The following is a 23,117-nucleotide window of genomic DNA, read 5'->3' as shown; positions in this document are numbered from 1 at the left end:
AACCAGAACAGAATCCAACACCCCGACCGGGACTAAAACCCAATATGCCAGCGCAGTAGGCAGAGGATTAGCCTATTGAGCTGCGGCGCCGGCCCTACTCCCTCTCTTATTAATTTATTTTACAGTTATAGACACTGAGGGAGAGAGACAGAGAGAAAGGTCTTCCTTCTGTTGGTTCACTCCCCAAATGGCCCCAACAGCTGGAGCTAAGCCAATCCAAAGCTAGGAGCAAGGTGCTTCCTCCAGGTCTCCCATGAGGGTGCAGGGGCCTAAGCAGTTGGGCCATCCTCCACTGCCTTCCCAGGCCACAGCAGAGAGCTAGACTGGAAGAGAAGCAACCGGGACTAGAGCCAGCACCCATATGGGATGCTGGCACTGCAGAGGATTAACCAAGTGTGCTACGGTGCCGACCCCACCATTTTATATTTAATGTAGAATTCCTGATCTTGTCCCAAGCCTGATGAATCTGAATCTATGTTTATTTAAGATTTATTTATTCTATTTGAAAGGCAGAATTAAAGGGAGAGGGAAAAACAGAGAAGTCTTTCACTCACTGGTTCACTCCCCATATGGCTTCAATGGCCAGGACTGGGCCAGGCTGAAGCCAGGAGCCAGGAGCTTCTTCCAAGTCATCCACTCCTTTCCCAGGCACATTAGCTGGCAGCCAGATTGGAAGTGGAGCAGATGGAAAATGAACTGGTGCCCATATGGGATACTGGCGTCACAAGTAACAGCTTAACCCACTACATCACAGCACTGGACCCTGAATCTGTTTTTTCAAAAGGTCTGAAAGTGAGTAATGCCTGGAATTATTACAAATGTTAATGTGTTCTTTCTTTCATAAATACTATACACATTCAAGATATATTTAATCATTATCCTTAATAACATATAAGTATTGTCAAGCCTCAAGTTTACCTTAATGAGAAGAATGAGCTATGAGAACCAGATATAATGGTGCTTGTTAGAACAGGGATACAGGAGAATTATAAACTTTGATTTTTGTCATTTGATGTGGCTTTGACTTTTATAGAGTAATAGCAAAAATTCATAGTATGTTTTTAAAATGTTCTCATAAGTACTACAACCTTTATAAGCAACTGCATATTATTTCTTTGTGAAATAACTAGAATTGTAAAAATCAGTAGCACCTTAGTTAAATATGTCATGAGAAGGAAAAATAAATTAAAAGATAGCAGAAAAAAAAGAATTCCGTATAAAATTCTGTAAACTTAAAAGGCAATTCACCTGCAGAAGGCAAAAAATAATTTTGAAAATGTCCACTGTGGCAAACATTAATTATTTGCATTTTCAACAATGAACCTAATTATAAGCATGTAAACACTTGTAGTGATCATCTTAAGCCAGCAATTGATTCAAACAGATTAAATTGAAATGAAGAAATATATACATGGGCTTATTTTCCAAGGGTACAAAATCTCAACTTGTGCTTTTCACTCTGAGATTTTCATGCTGTACTGAGTTACTGTGCTTATCTCCATCAAGTCTGCTAATTTTAGCCTACTGGTAAAAGGCACTAGATTTTGCCTTTGAAATTCTGCAGGTGTACTTGATATTAAATACTAATACTAATACTAATACTCGCTCCTCATTAGCATAACACTGACTTCTGCTTGACTAAACTGTCATCTCTTACAAGGTGTGTGAACAATGGTCTTAAAATGAACTAATCTTAAATTGTTAAGAATAAATAAAATGAGTTTGGCAAACTTTTTGTAGCATTACTAAAAAGTAATGTCGTTTGGAATTACAAGTTTCTTAAACCACAGGAAAAGTAAAGCATTAAAAAAAGGGTTTGCTCTAAGTTAAAAATTTTGTTGATTGTGGCTATTCCCTATAATCAAGGGAACACAGAGAAAATTGACTTTATTTATGCTAAAATCTTTCAAAATGTGCTGCCATCTGAAATATGTATAATTATATTTAGTGTTTCTATCATCCAGAATAACAATATACTCGGAATAGTATTAAAATTCAAAACAAGATATACCATTCCCTGTAGATTTACAAAAAAGAAATCCAAGAATGTGTGGGGATTAAAGTGGAGCTAAAAAAGGACAAGCAATTTTACCAAGTTATGGATGAAGTACTTACTAAGAGAGAAATAAAAATCGTAAAATGTTAAACAGATAAACGGTAACATTTCTGGAAGCCAGACACTGTATTTCAATTCCGCATTATTCTTGTATAAGGACTACATTGCTTATGCTCCTTTGCATTAAGGTTCTGGCTCAGTTAAGCCAATGGGGGCATGAGCAGATTCCTCCATGCTTTCTGCTCCATGGTTGGTAATAAATGAATATCTCTTCTGAAGGTCACAGTACAACTTCTCAGATACAATTATATCTTTCTCTTCACTGTCACTCAATTTATTCAATTATTTACATTCCTGCTGAAGCATGAATGACATAGTAACTGCTCTAGTAGTGGTCCTAGGAAACAGACATCTGAAGTTTAATCTGGATTTTGTTTTATCACTCAATTTATGAGTGCTTGGATAATTGTTAGGAAATAATGGACATTAGAAACTCGAAGATCCAAACACTTGTTCTCTTACATGTGGATATTAATAATAGATAGTTATAAATATTGTCTTCACTGAATTATATTATCTACACTACTACATGCCCTCCTTTTCTCATTTTAAGATCACTGTTTTGAATTCCACATTATTGTGATATTAATATCCCTGTTTTCAAGAAAAAAATAGTGCAGCCAGTATTGTGGCTCAGAGAGTTAAGCTGTTGCCTTTGACCGTGACATCCTGTACTGATGTTAAGGTAGCTAGGCAGATATTAGCTTACATTTAAAAGAGGGGCCAAAGAAAGTGGTAACTTTCTAAGAAAAACTGTTTGTGCATTGGAATGAGGAAACAAGCTCTAGCAGACAAGCAATGGCATCTAAAGAAACATGTTTTTCTATAACACTGTTCATTGGGTTCCGTTATCTCCCTGTGGCGGCTGAGATGAATGCCCCTTGCCCTGTCCCAAGGGTGTCATTAGGTTTGATAATACTGTGCTGATAAGGCCCTAGGAGGTTTCCAGGAATTCCACATACAGAAATCCCCCACCCACAATTTTCCCAAAGAAGGAGAAGAGTTGGGGAACCCACACTCATCTCTGTGAGAACTTCAGTCTGAATGCAAACTGGGCTCTCAGTCTCTCCTGAGATGCCTACCAGGTCGATCAAGTGTAGTTCTCTTCATTATATCTCTTCATTAAACTTCCCTACATCACTTACAACTACTCTTTGCCTCAAGTCTGAATTCTTCCTTGTGTGAAACCAAGAACCCCTGAGCAGCCAATCTCTGGTAACATTAGAGGATTAGTTTGGGTCCAAGCTGCCACTCTTCTGATCCTATACATCTTCCAAAGCGGTGGATGACAGCTGGAATAGTTGGGCCCCTGCCACCCATGTGGGAGACCCAGATGGGCTTGCTACCTCCTAGGAAGTGAACAATAAGATGAAAGACACCTCTCTTTTGCTCTCTCACTCTCTCTCTCTCTCTCCCCCTCCTTCTCGCTCTCCTTCAGTTACTCTGCATTTCAAATAAATAAATCCTTTTTAAAAAATAGTATATATGTACAGGTATGCAGTATCTACTTAAGACATTAATATAGAAAATTTTAAACATTATTAAATTTGGAAAATTAGGGGCTGGCATTGTGGTGTACCTGGTTAAGCTGCTACCTGGAATGTCGACATCCTTCATGGGTGCCAATTTGAAAGTTGGCTGCTCCGCATTCAACCCAGCTGCCTGATAATGCACCAGAGAAAGGAGTGAAAAATGGCCCAAGTACTTGAGCCTCTGCAACCCACATGAGGGATGCAGATGAAGATCCTGACTCCTGAGTACCCATTTTGGCCATTTGAGGAGTGAACAAGCAAATAGATCTCTCTCTCTATCTCTGTTTCTCTGTCTTTCCCTCTATGTATAATTCTGCCTTTCAATAAATAAATGAGTACTTTTAAAAATCTTAAAATTAAAAAATAAAAATTAATTAACAAGCTATAATATGGGTTATGGCTACTGATATAATTGGAGAAGGGACACAGAAGAAAAGAACATAGTAAAATCTTTCAATGGAAAACTCACAAAACTGCAAAAGCAATCTGTCACTCATTGAAGATTCTTTTCAACAGTTTCTTACCTTTCAATTCAGCTTCATGTAGGCATTAGAAATAATCTCAAGGCCTGAATATAGGAGTGACTGATTTCAACCCAATGTAAGTGGTCTATATACAAGGTCTGTTATGTTAAGCATATTAGTGAAGAACAGTGACAATTTTCAATTTCTGAACAGCTCTTAGTGAGTACTATAATGAAGGTTGGATATCATTGTGGCTAGGTCTAGTAAGAACAATGTCATATTTAACAAGAGACAGGAAGGTTTACAATATAGCATGGAATCAAACATGGCTGAATAGTTAGAAGCCACATTGACCTGAACAACAGAAAGATATGGGAAAAACAAAACAACTACCGCACTTCCAGGGGACTGACAAACAGAAATTTTCAGTGAAGTGATGGAATAGAAACCCTGTGGGACAGTAAGGGAGAAGGACAGACACTCTTCTGTACTGCAGAGTCAGCTGCAGCTGGGAGTCACCATCCTCTCAAGGCAGGGTAGGAGTAAGCTGTCATGTGCCCTGCTACGGGCAGTTTTAGCTGAGGGAGAATTCCACAGCCCCTACTGATGTTAACTTCAGCCATAGGATCTGACTGTGGTCTGAGCAACTGCTTGGCTCCAAAAAGAGAAACCACATTGCCCTCTTCCCCTCTCCCACCCCAGCAGAGGATGAGACTCAGCAGGCTGTGTACTGCCATGCAGCAGATCTCTGCTCCACTGCTACCAGAGGCAACAAGAGTCAAAGTCAGGACAACTTGTAGAGTGGAGAACAGACACCCTGCATCCTGCAACTGGGAGTCTTGAGGCATAAAACTCAGAGCTGCACTACCTCACTCTCTGTGATCCAGGAGGGTTCTAACCCAACTTCATGGGGCTAGCACTGGCAGCAGCCCATAGAAAATTCAGGCCCAACTTGGAAGTTCCCTCTGAGCCTCCTAGCTCACGTGCTGGAGGTACCACGCACAAAGCTGGAATCACTCTTTCATACTGCTTGAGAATTCGGACATTTCTGTCTGTGACCTGCAGAATCAAGACTGTCCATGCTAACATTACAATTGTTCGAGTAACTTGCACTCATTCTTAGTATCTAGAACACTCTACTTCACTGTTCTGCCTCAGGCGGCTGGTTACCGCCATCCCCAACACAGCCTCCCACCCTGAAGACCTGGCTGCTGACCCTCCTGTATCCTGCAACACCAAGACTGTAACAATCAGTACTAATTTACTCAAACCAACTGTACCTGGTGTGACCTAGAGAAGAATCTGCCTGCATTTCACCTCTGGACACATACCCACCTGTGCAAAATCTCCTGTACACCATGTGGTCACCCTGTAGGACTGGAACAGGGTTTAGTTCATGCACTCCAGTCCTGGGGCTAGGGCCTTAAGTATTATAACCTCCAGTACCATTTGGAGTTTTACAAGTCTATCTCACTTCACAAGATGCACTTCCTAAGATTCAACATCCCTTCATGACAAAAACCCTCAACAAATTTGGTATAGAAGGAACATACCTAAACATTATAAAGGCTATGTATGACAAAGCAGTATCATACTGAATGGAGAAATATTGATTGTATTTTGCCTCGGATATGAAATAAAACAAAGATGTCTACTTTCACCATTCATATTCAATACTGTATTGGAAGTATTACAAGAGAAATTATGAAGGAGAAAGTAATACAGGACATCAAAATTGGACATTTTGAAGATCATCTAATGCAGTATATAGAAAGACCTAAACATTCAACCAAAAAGTGTTTAGAACTGATAAACCAATTGTATCAACGAGATACCCACATTACATGTTTGTATCAGTGCTGTTCACAACAGCCAAATATGTAATCAACCAAGGTGGATAAAGAAAAAAAATACACATACACACACACACACACACACCCTGGATACATACCATATATAATATATATTATGTACCCTGTATGTTATATGTCACATATATAATGGAATGCAATTCTACCACTTGCATCAAATAGATGCAACTTGAAGAAGACATATTGAATGAAATATGCCATGCACAGAAAGACAAACACATGTTCTCTCATATGTGGGAGCTAAAATTTAAAAAGAGGAATAAAAACAAAGACATAAACAAAATAGAAATATGGACCCACATTGTGGCACAGTAAGTTAAGCCACTGCCTGCCACATCAGCATCACATATGAGCAGTGGTTTGAATCTTGACTGCTCTGCTTCCAATCCAGCCCCTTGTTAAGGTGCCTCAGAAAGCAGCAGAACATTGTCCAAGTTCTTGGGCCCCTATCACTCACGTGGGAGACTTGGATGGAGTTCTGGGCTTACGGATTCAGTTTACTCCACTCCCAACCATGTGGATATTTGGGGAGTGAACTAGTGGATAAAACATCCTTCTATGTCCTTCTGTCTCTTCCTTTCTCTCTTGTAACTCTGCCCTTCAAATAAATAAATAAATATTTAAAAAGAGAAAAAAATCTTGTGTGTATCAGTATTGCTGCAAATACAGTCTTGCAAATAAGCATTGTTTTATATATTTGTCAAACCTATGGTTGAAAATGATATACTGCTGTCAAAAATAAATAAATAAATAAAAGGCCGGTTCCGCGGCTCAATAGGCTAATCCTCCGCCTTGCGGCGCTGGCACACCGGGTTCTAGCCCCAGTCGGGGCACCAGATTCTGTCCCAATTGCCCCTCTTCCAGGCCAGCTCTCTGCTGTGGCCCGGGAGTGCAGTGGAGGATGGCCCAAGTGCTTGGGCCCTGCACCCCATGGGAGACCAGGAGAAGCACCTGGCTCCTGGCTTCGGATCAGTGCGATGCGATGGCTGCAGCACGCCGGCCATGGTGTACATTGGAGGGTGAACCAACAGCAAAAAGGAAGACCTTTCTCTCTCTCTGTCTCTCTCTCTCACTGTCCACTCTGCCTGTCAAAAATAAAAAAAAGATATACTGCTATAGTTTAAATGCACATGATTATTTTAAAATTTACAATATATGAGTGAAATAGACACTTTTCATTTGATAATTGTTACTGCCCTTCCATATATTTCTTTTGCTTTTTTTTTTTACTCTTTATTTGTTGAACTCTATTTAGTGGGTCATTAATCCTTTAATAATAAGGTAAATTAAAAATATGTTATCTCAAAAAATTAAAAAGAAAAAAGGGAAGGAAGCGAGGAAGGGAGAAAAGTGTCATTATATTCTTAGAGCTTTCTCTGTGAACTACACTGAATCTGTTCTGCTTTAATATCATGTTAACATGAGGACTGATGATACAAGAGGTACAGGTTTTTGAAAATTATGTTTTTAGGGACAGCGCCGTGGCTCATATGGTCAATCCTTCGCCTGCAGCACCAGCATCCCATATGGGCACCGGGTTCTAGTCCTGGTTGCTCCACTTCCAGTCCAGCTATCTGCTATGGCCCAGAAAGGCAGTGGAGGATGGCCCAAGTCTTTGGGCCCCTGCACCTGCATGGGAGACCAGGAGCAGGCACCTGGCTCCTGGCTTCGGAATGGCGGAAGGAAGACCTTTCTCGCTGTCTCTCTCTCACTGTCTGTAACTCTACCTGTCAAATAAATTAAAAAAAAAATTATGTTTTTTTAAAGAAACTCATTTAATCCACATCCTCTTTGATTCCTTTTATTAGAAGCTTATCATTTTTACCATTACATATCCTTTACATGCTTTATTTTATTTTGTTATTAATTTTTTTGTTTTACTGACAACATGCAAGAACCTGGAGGACATTATGCTAAGCGAAATGAATAAGGCACGTACAGAAGGAAAGATGCCACATGATCTCTCTTATACATTAAAGGAGAAGAATAATGGTTATTAGGGGCTGGAGAGGGTGGTGAGAGTAGGGACCAAGCCATAAAAGGGAAGATATTGGTCAAAGGGTACAAAGCTCAGACAGAACAGTTTCTGATGGCATATGGCACATCACACTGACTATATTCAAAGTGGCAATTTGCTTGAGTATCACTCTTCAATTCTAGTGCTTACATCCTTTCTTATATTAATAAATTATAAAATTTAATTTTTGAGCTCCATATGCTATCATATATATCTTAATTATATACAATAAAATTGATTAAACAGAGGATTATCTGTACATAAAAGTACCTAAAAATATCAATGAAAGCTCATCATTTACCTCACTCCCTAAAAAATCAAATAAAACCAAACATTAGTCTTCAGTTTATTTGACATCTTAATGAGTATGGATTTACTCAATCCAAAACACACTTTTGTTTCAGTCCTTATTTTCAATCTTTATACAAGACTTAATGTCAATGACTCATCATCGTCTCTTAGCTATCAGCTGTTTCAAGTCACCTTCAATTTCTACATGAAGTACTGTAATGAATCTCTAACCAACATCCTTGTTGTAGCCCTACCTCCTTACAGTGGACAGCTATGCGAGGTAGGATCAGGCAACTGATGAATTCTGTGGTCAAATTTTTACATCTCTTCACTCTCTCTGGTCTGGCCATATGGTCTTCCTGTAATTCTGGATCATTTCAAGTTCAGTTTTGTGAAGGATTTCAGGCTAGAATACCTCCTAATAGGGTTCCTTATGATTTCTTAAATTTTACCTTGCTAGAATGGAATCTTATAACAAAATTGCATAAAATGAAAGCATTCTACTCATTCTATATTTTTATGCATCATTTATTTCTTCTCTATGACATATTACATCATTAATTTAGTTACTGACTGCTTTATTACTTCTATTTCCCATGAAATATATACTTACTTCTTTAAAATGTATCCTTTTATTTAAATGAAAGGCAGAGTTACAGAGAGAAGAGGAAAGACAGATAGAAAGACCTTGCATCTGCTGGTTCACTCCCAAAATGGTCTCAATGGTTGGGGCTTGGCAAGGCCAAAGCCAGGAGCCTGGATGGTGCAGGAGCCTAAGCACTTGGGCCATCTTCAGCTGTTTTTCCCACGTCATTAGCAGGGACATGGATCAAAAGTGGAGCAGCCTGGACTTGAATGAGTGCCCATGTGGAACGCCAGCATCAATGGTGAAGGATTAACCTGCAATGCCACTACACCATCCCTGATATATACTTTCTAAGTCAAGACCTTAATCATGCGCATTCTGTTATCCCCTGCACCTAGGTATTTCCTGACATTCTGTCATGATTGCATATGAATATTTTGGGTAATTTGTCTCCTTTTGTTGACAATTTCAAGAGTTTCTTAAAGCTTTTCAAATCTCACTGACTTCGTTGAATCCTCTTTCAACCACTTTCTTCATTTATAAAATTGAGAAAAGTAAACACATACCCGGGATTCCTAAGACAATTCATGAAGAAATAAATTAACAAGGAACAGTATTTTATTTTTCATTTTAAATTTTTTCAATGGAATATTGTAATGCTCAGAAAAAAAAACCTATAGCATAATATATCTAGCTCCAAGAAATCTGTTAACGCTGTTTCTCTGTATCTGAAATATGACTGTTTTGAATATAAATACCAGTTAATTTTTGGCCTTGTTAATGCTAGATACAACTGAAATCCTTTAAAATGTGAAGTGAAAATTAATATGAAAAATAGCCACAACTCTCTTCATCATTTTCCCATTATCTTCCTGATATTTTATTATAAGCATTTTTTTAAAGATTTATTTATTTATTTGAAAGAGCTACACAGAGAGAGAAGTGGAGAGAGAGAGAGAGAGAGAATCTTCCATTCGATGGTTCACTCTCCAGTTGGCCACAATGGCAGGAGCTGTGCCAATCTGAAACCAGGAGCAGGAGCTTCTTCCGGGTCTCCCACGTGGGTGCAAGGGCCCAAGGACTTGGGCCATCTTCTACTTCTTTTCCAGGCCATAGCAGAGAGCTGGATAGGAAGTGGAGCAGCCAGGTCTCGAACCGGTACCCAAATGGGATGCCTATGCTTCAGGCCAGGGTGTTAACCTGCTACATCATAGTGCTGGCCCCTAGTTTTGTTTTTAACAGTGAATAATAAATTTATTTCTCTCTAAATAATTTGTGTGATACATAGATTACCAATAGGATTCAATATAAAATATGCTGTCCATTCATCACAGAATTTTTTTCCAATCTTGTATTGTTAATAGCATTAATGCTTATAGTTTACATAATGAAGAGCATTGATTATGGCAACTTTCAGAATTAGCTGTATATAAATTGTCTTCAATTTGTAATTAGTGAAAACAGAAATCAGAATAGCCAACAAATTAGTTTATCATCATCAAGAAAGCTTCACATTGTAGAGTAAAGAGGACTTCTCAGGTTAAACCAAATGAGCTTGGATCTCGCCATTTGACTTCAAAGGGTTTTAAACTTTTCTTAGTCTTTGTTGTTTAATACAATATAGCATATGGTAAAGTTTATTTTATTTTATTTTGCATATAACGCTATTACTACAAGAGTTGAGTATGTGGTAATACAGTCAAAACAGTACATCCCACATTGAAATGTCTTGAGTTTGAGTCCTAGCTCCACTTCTGATATAGCATATACAGAAAAGCTATCTCAGTGATTTTAACTACCTGGATGTCTGCCAACCATATGGGCAATCTGAATTGAGTACCTGATTCCCAGTATCAGCCTGGCCCTGCTCCTGTTGTTGCAAGTATTTAAAAGGAGAGTGACCAAGTAGATAGAAAATTTCTCTATGTCTTTTACTCTATTTTTCCACATTTCAAACAAAATCAAAATTAACTAGTAAAAATTTAAGAAATAATAATAATGTAGGGAATTCTAGCAAACTGTACTTGGCAATGATACAAATATTTTTCAGCAAAATAAATGTATAAATAAATATTTCTGCCACTGTTGAAGTTAGTATAATTCAGTACATAGCTTCCAAAAAACGATCTATTCATATGATTTGTTACTTTGTGTGCTCTTCCCAGAATATACAAACAAAAATATTTACCCTGCAAGGATATTCCCCCTGTTTAAAATCTCTCAATGATATATTTCATAATTATTTGAATATTAAAGAAAGGCTATGTAAAAACTCAGGTAGAAAGAATTTCAAATATATGATTTTAAGAACTTTGCTTCTAGATTTCACAAATAAGACCAGTGTAAGCAAATAATGGTTGATAGAATTAAAAGGGAGAGAATGATCCTGCGGGGGAAACAGGACACACAGCAGACTCACAGAACTGCAGCACTCCTGCCTCAGAATCAACCCTTGGGACATTCGGATCTGGCTAAAAGATCCATGAGTGTCTCAGAGGCATGGAAAGCCATGACACGGTGGCAAAAAACAATCTAAATGAAAGATCCTGGTGAACAAGACCCCAGCAGAAGGAACAGGCCATCAAGGAGAGAGGTGCCTTTCTCTGAAGGGAGGAAGGAACCTCCACTGTGATATGGCCTTGACAAACAAGTTCAGAGTTGGTGAACTCAAGGGGCTTCCATAGCCTAGACAGCTCATAGCAAGAGTCTCGGGTGATTGCTGACATCATAAATAAGAGTGCCAATTCTTAAGTCAACAGTGGGAGTCACTGTGTACATGCTCCCCACGTTGGATCTCTGTCCTTAATGTGTTTTACTATGAAACTTAAAAACAACACTACTAGTCGAACAATACCCTATACCTTGTGCAGTTGTGTGAGTGCAGCCTGTTGAAATCCTTGCTTAGTATATACTAAGTTGATCTTCAGTATATGAAGGTAATTGAAAATGAAACTCGATGAAGGGCGGGATGGGAGAGGGAGTGGGAGAGGGGAGGGCCACGAGAGGGAGGGAGGTTGGAGGGGGGAAGCCACAACAATACAAAAGTTGCACTTTGTAAATTCACATTTATTAAATAAAAAAAACTATATAACAAAAAAAAGGAAAAGAAAAAAAAAGAACTTAATACTTTACCCTTTTAGTATTTTTTATGTTCTACTTAAAACTATTGATTGAACTCTGTAATTAATACACAATTACGCTTAGGTGTTTAATTAATGCTATAACTAGTATTCAAATAGTATTTTACACTCTGTGTTTCTGTGTGGGTGCAAACTGTGGAAATCTTTACTTAATATATGCTAAATTGATCTTCTGTATATAAAAAAAGAACTTTGCTTCTAATTTAATGTAATTACTTCAGATTGAGTTTACTTTACCATTGTAATAATTTAATTTCCTTAGAAGAGAATATGAAAAACATATCTTGGTATATTTACTGATTACCAGTTCATTTTTCTTTAGGGTTTTAAGCTTCTTTTGACCTTACTTGAAATGTCCATAATATCATTCTTAGTGCATTCCACGGTCCAAAACAAATGACTGAATCAGGAGGCAATTCAAAAAAGAGGGTTCTTAAATGCTACCCCTAAGGAGGAGGAATACCAAATAATGTTCTATCATCTTTATCATAATCATCAAACACAATAAATTTTGCATTGGCTAATGTGTTTTTTTTTTAATTTTGTCCAACAGTATCCTTCCTATGATTTATTCTGAAAGTAACCTACCATTTCCTAAGAGAGAAATGAATCAGAGACAAAGAATACATGTCAATGACAGTGATAAAGAACAGCAACAGCCATCACAAAATCTTGGCACAGACTTTTCAATACTGCCTGAAAACTCAGCCTTGGAGAAAACAGGCACAAAGGAATGACAAATGGCCACATTTGCAAACATCAATCATGTCATGAAGGGGAAGAGATGTAAAAGCAATCAGTGACTCACAGGCCAGAGTGCTTATATTCAAATTCTTGGGATATTTTGGATTAGAACACACAACCTGGATATAATGGATTCCAAAATTTTAGTGTTATGCATCTGATAATGGAGTGGAAAGGAATTCATATTATATCTAGAAGAAATCAGATGCCACTGTGGTCAGCATTGACAATCCATCATTCACATCAAGCAGTCACACATGTGGCTATATTTCAAACTATGAACAACCTCAGAACCTAAGGGACTGGGTGTCCTAAACCAGATTTCTTAGGAGTGGGTGAGAAATGATATACCCAGACTGTATCCTACTCAGGCTACTTTAACATTCATTTTGAGTAAATTCCAAAAAGAAAAATCGAACTACTTTATTTTCTTATTTTGTATACCTGCTGCTCTCTGAAGATACAAGGATGAAAAGAAGAAAGTGTATAGAAGAAACTGACAGAGGCTAGAATAGCATAATGTTAATTCAATTAAAACTATTGCCATAGAATACCTTTGAGAAGTCAATGATTTTGATATCGAAAGTCTGTTTTAGACAAATACTTTCCTTTGTGCCATAAAATGCTTTATTATGGCTTGTAGATCTACAGAGTTCTAGTTTTATACCTTCCAAAATCATGTCATCAAGCTATTTACACTATACCAAAGTTTAGATTTTTTCCTTCCTCTTGATGTTGGTTGACTGGAGAAACTGATCAGCCGCCAGATATCTAATCAATCTCTGTATAGTCAACACTGTTATTTTTTACTACACATTTCACAAGAGGGACAGGCATTTAGAGCACCAGTTAATCCACCAATGAGGATGCCCACATTGTATATCCAAGTGCTTGGGTTTGAGTACTGGCTCTGTTGTATATCCTACTTTCCTGATGATGGGCACCCTGGAAGGCAGCACATGATGGTTCAAGTTGTTGAATCAATGTTTCCCATATGGAAGACATGGAATAAGGTCTTGTCTCCCAGATTCAGCCTACTTCAGCCCTGGCTGTTGCCAGCACTCGGGAAGAGAGATGGCAGATCTCTTTGCATCTCTTTGACTCTGAATTTCTGTGTCTCTGTCTCTCTGCCTTACAAATAAGTTTTAAGGAATAAGATTTCAAAAGAAATGTAAGTTACAAATATTATTTAAAAATGAATCCCACTCTAATAGGAAGAGAAAATGTTTCCCAATGGAATTATTACAGATGGTTAGAACGCTTGGAATACAGATTCAGAGATTAAAAGAATACCCAAAGTACCATAAATTCACTTATCCAATAAACATTTGAGAAATGGGCATTGTGAATTCTGGAGACATGGTTATGTTGGGAGGTAATGACCCATAAATACATGGTCTAGTCTTACAAATGATGCATTTAGCATCATTAACATTTCACTTGGGATGTTCACATCCCTTATCAGAGTTTACATTCCAGCTCCGTTCTCAATTCTAGCTTCCTGTTGATGTGCAGTTGGTGATGACTCAAGTATTTGTGATTCCTTCCACCCAGACTGAGTCTTGGCTCCTGACTTTACCATAGCTCAGCCCTATTTGGGGATTTTAGGGAAAGATTCTCTCTCTCTCTCTCTCTCTCCCTCTCTCCTTCTCTCTCTCCCTCTCTCTCTCCCTCACTCATTTTTTTTCAATGAATGAATAATAGCTATGTATTGGGATTTAAACACAGTGTGTCACTCTAGAGAGATTTAAACTCTTATCTCCGCTGGAACTATTTACTTAATTTCAGAGATGAGATGTTTCCTGTCGTAGAATGGTTTTGTTACAGTTTAAGTCCTTCTCTAACACAGCAGTGAATAGGCATGCTGTTGACTTTTATAGTTTTGGAGTTGTCTTCCTATAGTATATCTGGCCTTCACTGAGTCACCCCGCAAAGAAGTAGAATGGGGAAATGATGGAAGATATAAGTTGCTCTGTGTGTAAATGACTGATCTCTATTCCACTTGTGTATGGTATATGTGCACACAAACACATGTATGTGTGCGTGTATATATATATATATATATACACAAATATATATCTCACATCCACCTGCACATATATATATGACAAGTTAATATGTTAGCCTAAATGTTGTAAGCAAAATCTTATGTCATTCATAGTTTAAAACTTAAAGAGGCACATTCCCTAAGGAGATTACAGTTTGGCAGGTCATATGGAAGTTAAATATGAATTTCAAAGGTGCTAGAAGACATATTAGCATTCATTTTGCCTTCTGAGTAGTCCTTTGGCAGAAACAAATACAAGATTAATAGGAAGTCAAAGATGGAACATACTAATAACCCTAGGACTAATGAAAGCTTTTGTTGTTAACTTTTTCACTGAATATTAAAAAAATGACAGAAAAGGTAAGTAGTCTTTCCTACTAATATGAAGTAATACACATTAAAGGTAAGGAAGAAATGATTAATTTGGTTGACTCGGATAACACTGATGTCATTAATGATGAAGCACAAATGATGTATGCAATAGAAACATGATTAATGTTTGTTGAACTCCTATGTTCCAATTATTAGACATTTATGTATATACATTCCTTTAATGGTCACTGTCTACCTATCTGGTGATTATTATTATATAAATTTTAAATAGCATGCCCTAAATACATAATTAAGTAACAGTGGAACTAGCATTCAAACCTACATCTGCCTAACTCCAAAATCTGTATCCTTTCCATTAGTCAATGTAGCTGAGTAAATTAAATATTAGTAATTTAGATACAGTATATCTAATATTTTCGATGATTCCTATTTTGTACCAATGCATAATATTTTGTTATCTTTCTCCCACTGTGGATATATTTAAACTTAATTTTAATGTTCCCCTCCTTGTTGTTGCATATTTAGTGTTGCTCTAACAAGACATGCAAAAAATGTTGAAAGGTAAATATTTGACACAGTGGCTTAAGTCATTGCTTGGGACTCATATATGAGTCCCTGGTTGAAGTCCCAGCTACTTCAATTTTGATCCAGCTTCCTGCTAATGGGTATCCTAGGAAGCAAAAAAATGATGTCTTAAGTATTTAGATCCTTGCTACCCATATGGGAGACCCAAATAGAGTTCTAGGCTCTTAAGTATGGCCTGGAACTCGATGTTACAGGCATTTGGGGAGTTTACCGGCAGATGAAAAATCATTCTGTATCTCTCTATGTATCTCTGAACTTTTATATAAAATGAAAATAAACAGATAAATAAATTTGAAATGTTGAGACTGTAAGGTTATTTTAAGTAATTAAAAAAAACAACTGTGGGTTGTGGGTGCAAACTGTTGAAATCTTTACTTAATACATGCTAAACTGATCTTCTGTATATAAAGAGATTTGAAAATGAATCTTGATGTGAATGGAAGGGGAGAGGGAGTGGGAAAGGGGAGGGTTGTGGGTGGGAGGGAAGTTATGGTGGGGGGGAGTCATTGTAATCCATAAGCTGTACTTTGGAAATTTATATTCATTAAATAAAAGAAAAAAAAAGATAAAAAACAACTATGTTGATTCATTTGAAAGTTCTCTTTCACTACCATGATAATTTAGCCACTGGCTATTATAGCAAAGCAATTAAAATAAATATCAAAATTCAAATATATTAATAAAGACAATAAGTACTTCAAAACAGATAATTTTCCCTCAGATGATATAAATTACCTAGTTTAAAACTGAATCATGGTCGGCGCCGTGGCTTAATAGGCTAATCCTCCGCCTGCGGCGCTGGCACACCGGGTTTTAGTCCCGGTTGGGGCGCCGGATTCTGTCCCGGTTGCCCCTCTTCCAGTCCAGCTCTCTGCTGTGGCCAGGGAGTGCAGTGGAGGATGGCCCAAGTGCTTGGGCCCTGCACCCCATGGGAGACCAGGAAAAGCACCTGACTCCTGGCTTTGGAGCAACGCGCAGGCCGTGGCGGCCATTGGGGGCGTGAACCAACGGCAAAAAGGAAGACCTTTCTCTCTCCCTCTCTCTCACTGTCCATTCTGCCTGTCAAAAAAAAAAAAAAAAAAAAAAAAACTAAATCATATAATTTATAGATGCACAAATAATTGTGATATGTCCATGAAATAAAAAATTATCAATCATATGAATAAATGAATGATTGAAGTATGCTATAATATAACTATATCTTAAAGGAAAAGAAGCCACACACAAAAGACCCCACATTATGATGTCACTTATATGAAATGTCCAGAATAGTCAAATATGCAGAGACAGAAAATATATTTGTGCTTGCAAGTAGATAGGGAGAAGAGAGAAATTGCAAACCATTCCTTTTGGAATGATTTAAATGTTCTAGAATTAGATACTGGAGGAGATCACACAGCATTACAAAAATACTAAATTATGTAGATTAAAATGATTTCAATTATAAAGTACATGTTTTGTGATTTTTATATTAATGAGCATTTTGTTTTGAAAATTAAATTACATGAGACCAAATATCTTACACACAAGTTACAAATATCCTCTTGTACAGCCTAACAGGCATATGTGACATGTACCAATATTCTGACTTCTCAGCCTAACAGGGCTTCAGAGTACTTCTCAATGCAATTCTCCTAGCATCCCAATGAATCATTTAGAGAATCTATAAATAGTTTATGTGTAGTATGCCCTTCAACTCTTGAATATCCTTATGTCATAAATTTATATTGGAGTTCCCAAACATATTTGCCTACACAATAAATCTTAAATTAAGGTGATTATTTTATTAAGTCAGACAATACAAAGCAATGGATACTTGCCTTAATGCTAGAATTTTGAGTATACCATAAAATGACAAGTACTACTAGCATTGGAACTACAAGAGAACTGTGCTATATGCCTTAAATTTTTTGTTTCTTAAAATGTTTCCCAAGAAAATCCTTCCAAGTTCACTATTTTAGTATATGTGTGGATGCATTTATTATAATTTGATTTATTTGAATGATTATAATACAGTTAAATTTATTATGTTGTACTTCATAGATATGATCATAATCCCTTTCTTAGTTTATGTTCAATTTAATGTTATGGTGTTGTTTTATCTCACCATTCTGTGAAGTTGGTCTATTTTTATTGGCATTTGCTCCCAACTCTTTCAAATTTCAGTGACAAACTGCATAACTCAAGTGTAATTATGAAGCAAATGGCTGCTGGGATGGCTAACTCTATGTCCCAACTTGACGGGCAACAGATTGTCTAAATGTTTGGTCAAAGAACATTCTGGTTGTTTCTGTGCATTTTTGACTTGTGATATCAACATTTAAGTTTGCATGCTGAACAATCCAAATAATTAAAGGTCTGAAGATTATATAAAAGTTGGCTTTCCCCTGAGTAAGAAAGTCTTCTTCTTGCCAAACTGCCTGAGAACTAAAACATAGACTTCTTGTCTTTAGAATCAAGCCTCAACATTGCCTCTTGCAAAAACCCAAGCCTACCAACATTCAGACTTGAAGTATACCACAGACTCTTCTAGTCCTCAGACCTATAGACTCAGACTGAAACGACGTCATGGGTTCTCCTGGGTTTCTGGTTAGCTAAGTCATAATGCAGATTGAGACAGTCCTCATCCTTCATAATTATGTTAGCCAATTCATTATAGTGTATAAATATACAGACACACAAATGCACACAGAATCTGTTAGTTCTTTCTCTCTGAAGAGCCTTTTCAGTCACTACATGTCAAAGTCAAATGTATGTGCTTCTATTAGAGAGCCAGGCTCCCTCTAGGTGGCTGAGTCCTCTAGGAGCCTAGAACTCCTTCTACTAAAGAGAAGTATGATAATATCACTTAAAATTGTTTATATTTTAGTCTATGAGAGCCCATGAAGTTTATGTTAGAGCAATATAAAATATGTATGAGAATTTGATGGAAGCATGATTTTTAACTAATATGAGTCAGATACCAAGAGTGTGTCATGCATTATTTAAAAAAAAAAAAAATGGAGTTTTTCCAGGTTTTACAGAAGTCTTCTGAACTAGTTTGACAAGTTTTTGAGTTCAAAGTATAAATCTCCAAAACAAAGACTATAATCTGGAACTTATTAAATAAGAATGCCAACGAATGACTATTAAGGTAACACTGTTGCAATATTTTGTGAATAATTTATGGGGATACAAAATCACAAAATAGAGTGAATCCTTGGAAAACTATAGGAAAGGGAAGCTGACATGTGAGAAACTCCTGGTACTAGTAGTAAAAAGGAAATATGAGGAAAAAGGTTTTTAGTAATGAATTCCAAATTATTTTACTGTTCCATAATTTCATTCATGTAAATTCATAATCTAAGTAATTGATGGCATTATATTGTCACCCTGAAATCTTTGTAAAATGCACCATTCACAGTGACATTGGGTTGAGGACATTTCAGCTGATATGGAAAAAGGAGAGGGGACTATTTGTAAAATTCACGAGGAGTGGGGCATAGAAGTGGGAGTTGTCTAGAAGCCTGACTTTGAGAGTTTGTAGAACCATGGGTGAGGTTCCAATCTTGCCATCATATGTAGGAGAAGCTCCCCAATTTTTTATTTCACCTCTACGTATTAAAGAGAAAGCAATACCCAGCTTCAGGAAAACATGTTGTAGTGCAAGAGGTCAGCTCCAAGAAGATCAGGGCTGGATTCAGGCAGGCCAAAGAATAAATACGGAGTTGATCACAGATTTGTACCTCTTCTTTGCAGCAATAGTTAAGCTCACACAGGAAGTCTGCACTTTATTCTCCTGGCAGCATGTAAGTACACATAGAGGATCAATGCTGGGCAACGCCCCCAGCATCTTATACATGCTCAAACAATAGTGGCAGGAGGCCAAATAGTTACACAGCAGAATTGTATTAGCTTCTGGACTTGGCTGACTTGCAAAAATGTATAAGCTTCTGGGCATGGCAGTATTGATGGTAGTGAGGGAGCCTGACTGCTTTTATAACACTCCACTCCTTCAGGGCCCCTCGCCTTACCTCAAAATCGATGTGTCAGTTACCTTCTGAGAGGATCTCTGTTCCAGAACTATGTGTGGAGTGTGTAACATTGCATACAAATTCCACAACAATGCAAGTTACAAGGATAAACTGTGAGTGTAAGCAAGGCTGTCCATCATCTGCCCATCAGGGATACACACAGCCTGGGAGAGAATTTCTGTTCAGTTGTCTGAGGCACGGGACTTCTTGTTTTAAAGAAGCAAGGGCCGGTGCTGTGGCACAGTGGGGTTAACGCCCTGGCCTGAAGCACAAGCATCCCATTTAGGCGCTGGTTTGAGTCCCAGCTGCTCCACTTCTGATCCAGCTCTCTGCTACAGTCTGGAAAAGCAGCAGAAGATGGCTCAAGTCCTTGGACCCCTATCCCCACATTGGAGACCTGGAAAAAGCTCCTGGATCCTGGCTTCAGATCAGCTCAGCTCCGGCCATTGCAGCTAATTGGGGAGTGAACCATCATATGGAAGACTTCTCTCTCTCTCTCGCTGCCTCTCCTTATCTCTCCGTGTAACTCTGACTTTCAAATAAATAAATAAAATTAAAAAGAGAAGAAGCAAGGGTTCAGGTTACATTGTGATGGGCATCTAGTATATACATTTTGCTCACTGATGGAAACACCGCATTCAAGGAAGGGATAACTTGTTAAGTGCTTGGTAATCTGCCATCATCTGCCAAGTCCCATTTGACTATCTTAAAGACCATACTGAAGAATTAAATGGGCTAGGTGTGGGTCTAACAATGCCTACCTTCTCCAATTTCTAGATGGTCCCAGCAATTTCTTCATGACACCATGACACCACCCACCCACCCCACCCCCCCGCCACCCAGCAGTTTGTACTTCTTTTTGTTTGTCACCTGCCTAGGCACAGGTAGTTGTAATAAATGGGTAGCATGCCCTCTCAGTATAACTTTAACTACATGTACTCACAGGCAGAACTCCCCCACTGTAGTTCTTATGTTTAAGCCCTGTAGGACACCAATGCCCAGTGTTACTCAAACATGGAAAATACACACAAAGTACATTCCCAAAATGGTAGCCACCCTAGCCCTAAGGCTAGATTACTGCTTTTACCCAGATATAGCATCCTCCCTAGCCATCTATTAGGAAATCTTTCAAGGTTGCTATATACCAATGTATATCTGGCCTCCATGTCAACTAATGCTAGTATTCTTTGAATGTTCGAAGTGGACCACTGGAGAATGAGTTTCACATGAGGCCGGCAGTACCTGCCTGTCCCAGCCAAGCAAGTACTTTGGCTTCCCCACTAATTATATTTAAGTGCCTAACTATATATCGTTATTTCAGATGGTTTAGGGTTTCCTCGAAAATCCTATAGATGTACTGCTCAGAACTCATTTCTGCTTGGGTGCTTTAATGACTAGAACCATTGTTCTAGTTTTAATTGTTCCCATCAGTCTAGCTATAATTCATTAGCTCCCACCCATCTAATTTTTCCCCATCTGCCCTCTATGACAGAGGACAGAAGGGTGACCCACATCTGGGTTTTGTTGATCTCAGCTGGTCCTTCATTTTCTTTCTGTTCCCATTTGTGACCTACATACCTTTCCAATTACTCACTACTCCTCCAAATCTGCCATGGTAAGGGTAATCAGAGATAGGTTGTCCCATGCAAGGAGCTAGTATCACCACCAGGGGGCCAAACAGGGCAGAAGGAGCAGTCTGCAGCATAAGACCCCACATCCCTGCAGTAAAACTTTCTCTTTTGGCACATGAGTCCCAATATTGAATTCAGCACTTCACATGCCCAAATCCTGCACCATTTGCTGCAGCTCAGTGTACATCTTCCACCAGCTGATGGCCCCCGGAATGTCTCCAAAATTAGGCTATCCCATCTAAACTCCAACAATAATGCATTCCAGAAGGAAATGATTTCTTGCTGTATGATAGGCAGTCTGAAACCACTACTGCATGGCTAGGTGCATAGTAAAGGATGCCAAATTTTTTTTTCAAGTCCCAAGAGCAAGATCTATCCACCCCTTTATTCCATGATTAGAGCAGCCAAGCTACAACAGATTCAAAGGTCCTATGCCTAAATTTTGAACCCAGATCTTCTAGTTCTTCTTGAGTATATGGGTGGAACTGTGAATGATCTACCACTCTCTGGGGGAGTAGGGGCTGCAGCCATCCCTAAAAAATCTTCTGTTGCTGAGTCTTTATCTCTTTGGTGACTCTTGGATGGTCTTTGACCAGTACTGGAGGTTCAGCATTGGATTCAATCACTACAACTATCATCAGAAGAATCAATTACCACAACCATCAGTGTATTTCTGGTGTAGCTTTGAGGATGGTGATCTTAGTTTCTAGGGTACAAATAGTATTTTCACCCATCTTTTGATTTTCTTATTCTTCCTCCTCTGTATACCGGCAGTCTCATTCTTGGGCTACTTCCCATAGCCTTCTTATACAGCTCATAATGCAGCAAGAAAGACACCCCACATCCTATGCAACTCGGTACCCTTACTCTCAAAAGTCTTTCTGATACATACAAATACCTTTTCTATACTAACGAATCATCCACTTTGGTCCACTGCTGGGGCCATAGCCACTGACTACCACATACTTATGACCAGCCATCCCTGAATATCACCTTCCAGTGGCTCCATACTGGCCTGAATTGAGTCTTACTGACATTAGTTAGGGAGATAGGATTAGGCTCATGAGCTGGAGGCCACACCCTTTTGCCCCTTCATGATCTCACCTGTATCCATCTACCTGTCAATCAGATGCTGTAACCACTCCTGTTAGGAAGTGAATAACAGGCTGGAGAGCACAGAGATGAACTGGTGTTTTGACTTCTTGTGCCTGCTCTCCTGTGTTTCACTTGCCTGCAGTCTTTCCACTCTACTGTTCATGCACCCTCTTGCTTGCAGCCTCTGGCCTTCTCCCTGGAAAAGCCTGGTATGGAACTCCCTGTTTACTTTCTGACCCACTCTCCCTTAATAATGCCTTCATGTTCCTGCACATTTCTCTCTCTAAATAAATAAATCTTAAACCTTACTATGTTGCATGTCTCATTTGAGTGGGTGCTTGGAATTCCTATCTAAGTAAATGGAAAGAACCTGAAATATTAAATTTTGGCTTATGTAAACCCATTACATGAATGGCGACTACAAAGAGACTAGATAATCTGTTTAAAAATGGCAATATGGTAAGTAGCTTTCAAAGTGTTTCACAAGGCTTCCACGTCCTGAGAATTTTTCTGTTTCCCAGCCTCTCTTGTCTCAGCTTTTTTGATTAAATGTGCTTTAGTAAGCAGGTGGTTTAATCTCTCCCTCAGGAAAGGTACCTGAGCAAATGTGTAAGGTCTTTGTCTCAGGCAGTTTCAGTTCCTGAAGCAGCAG

The 23,117-nt window shown here is 38.4% G+C and overlaps 1 pseudogene; it reads right to left on the bottom strand.

Moving 5' to 3' along the window:
• Nucleotides 1-21,456, bottom strand: part of LOC149128365 (small ribosomal subunit protein uS2 pseudogene) — a 196,012-nt pseudogene extending 174,556 nt beyond the window's left edge.
• Nucleotides 21,457-23,117: the final 1,661 nt, after the last annotated feature.

The sequence above is a fragment of the Oryctolagus cuniculus genome, chromosome 1, assembly GCF_051225735.1.
Source record: "Oryctolagus cuniculus isolate XC-2025 breed Fujian yellow rabbit chromosome 1, ASM5122573v1, whole genome shotgun sequence".
NCBI classification, from domain to species: Eukaryota; Metazoa; Chordata; class Mammalia; order Lagomorpha; family Leporidae; genus Oryctolagus; species Oryctolagus cuniculus.
Note: the sequence above shows the minus strand (reverse complement) of the source record. Positions and strands in the feature narration are given on the sequence as shown.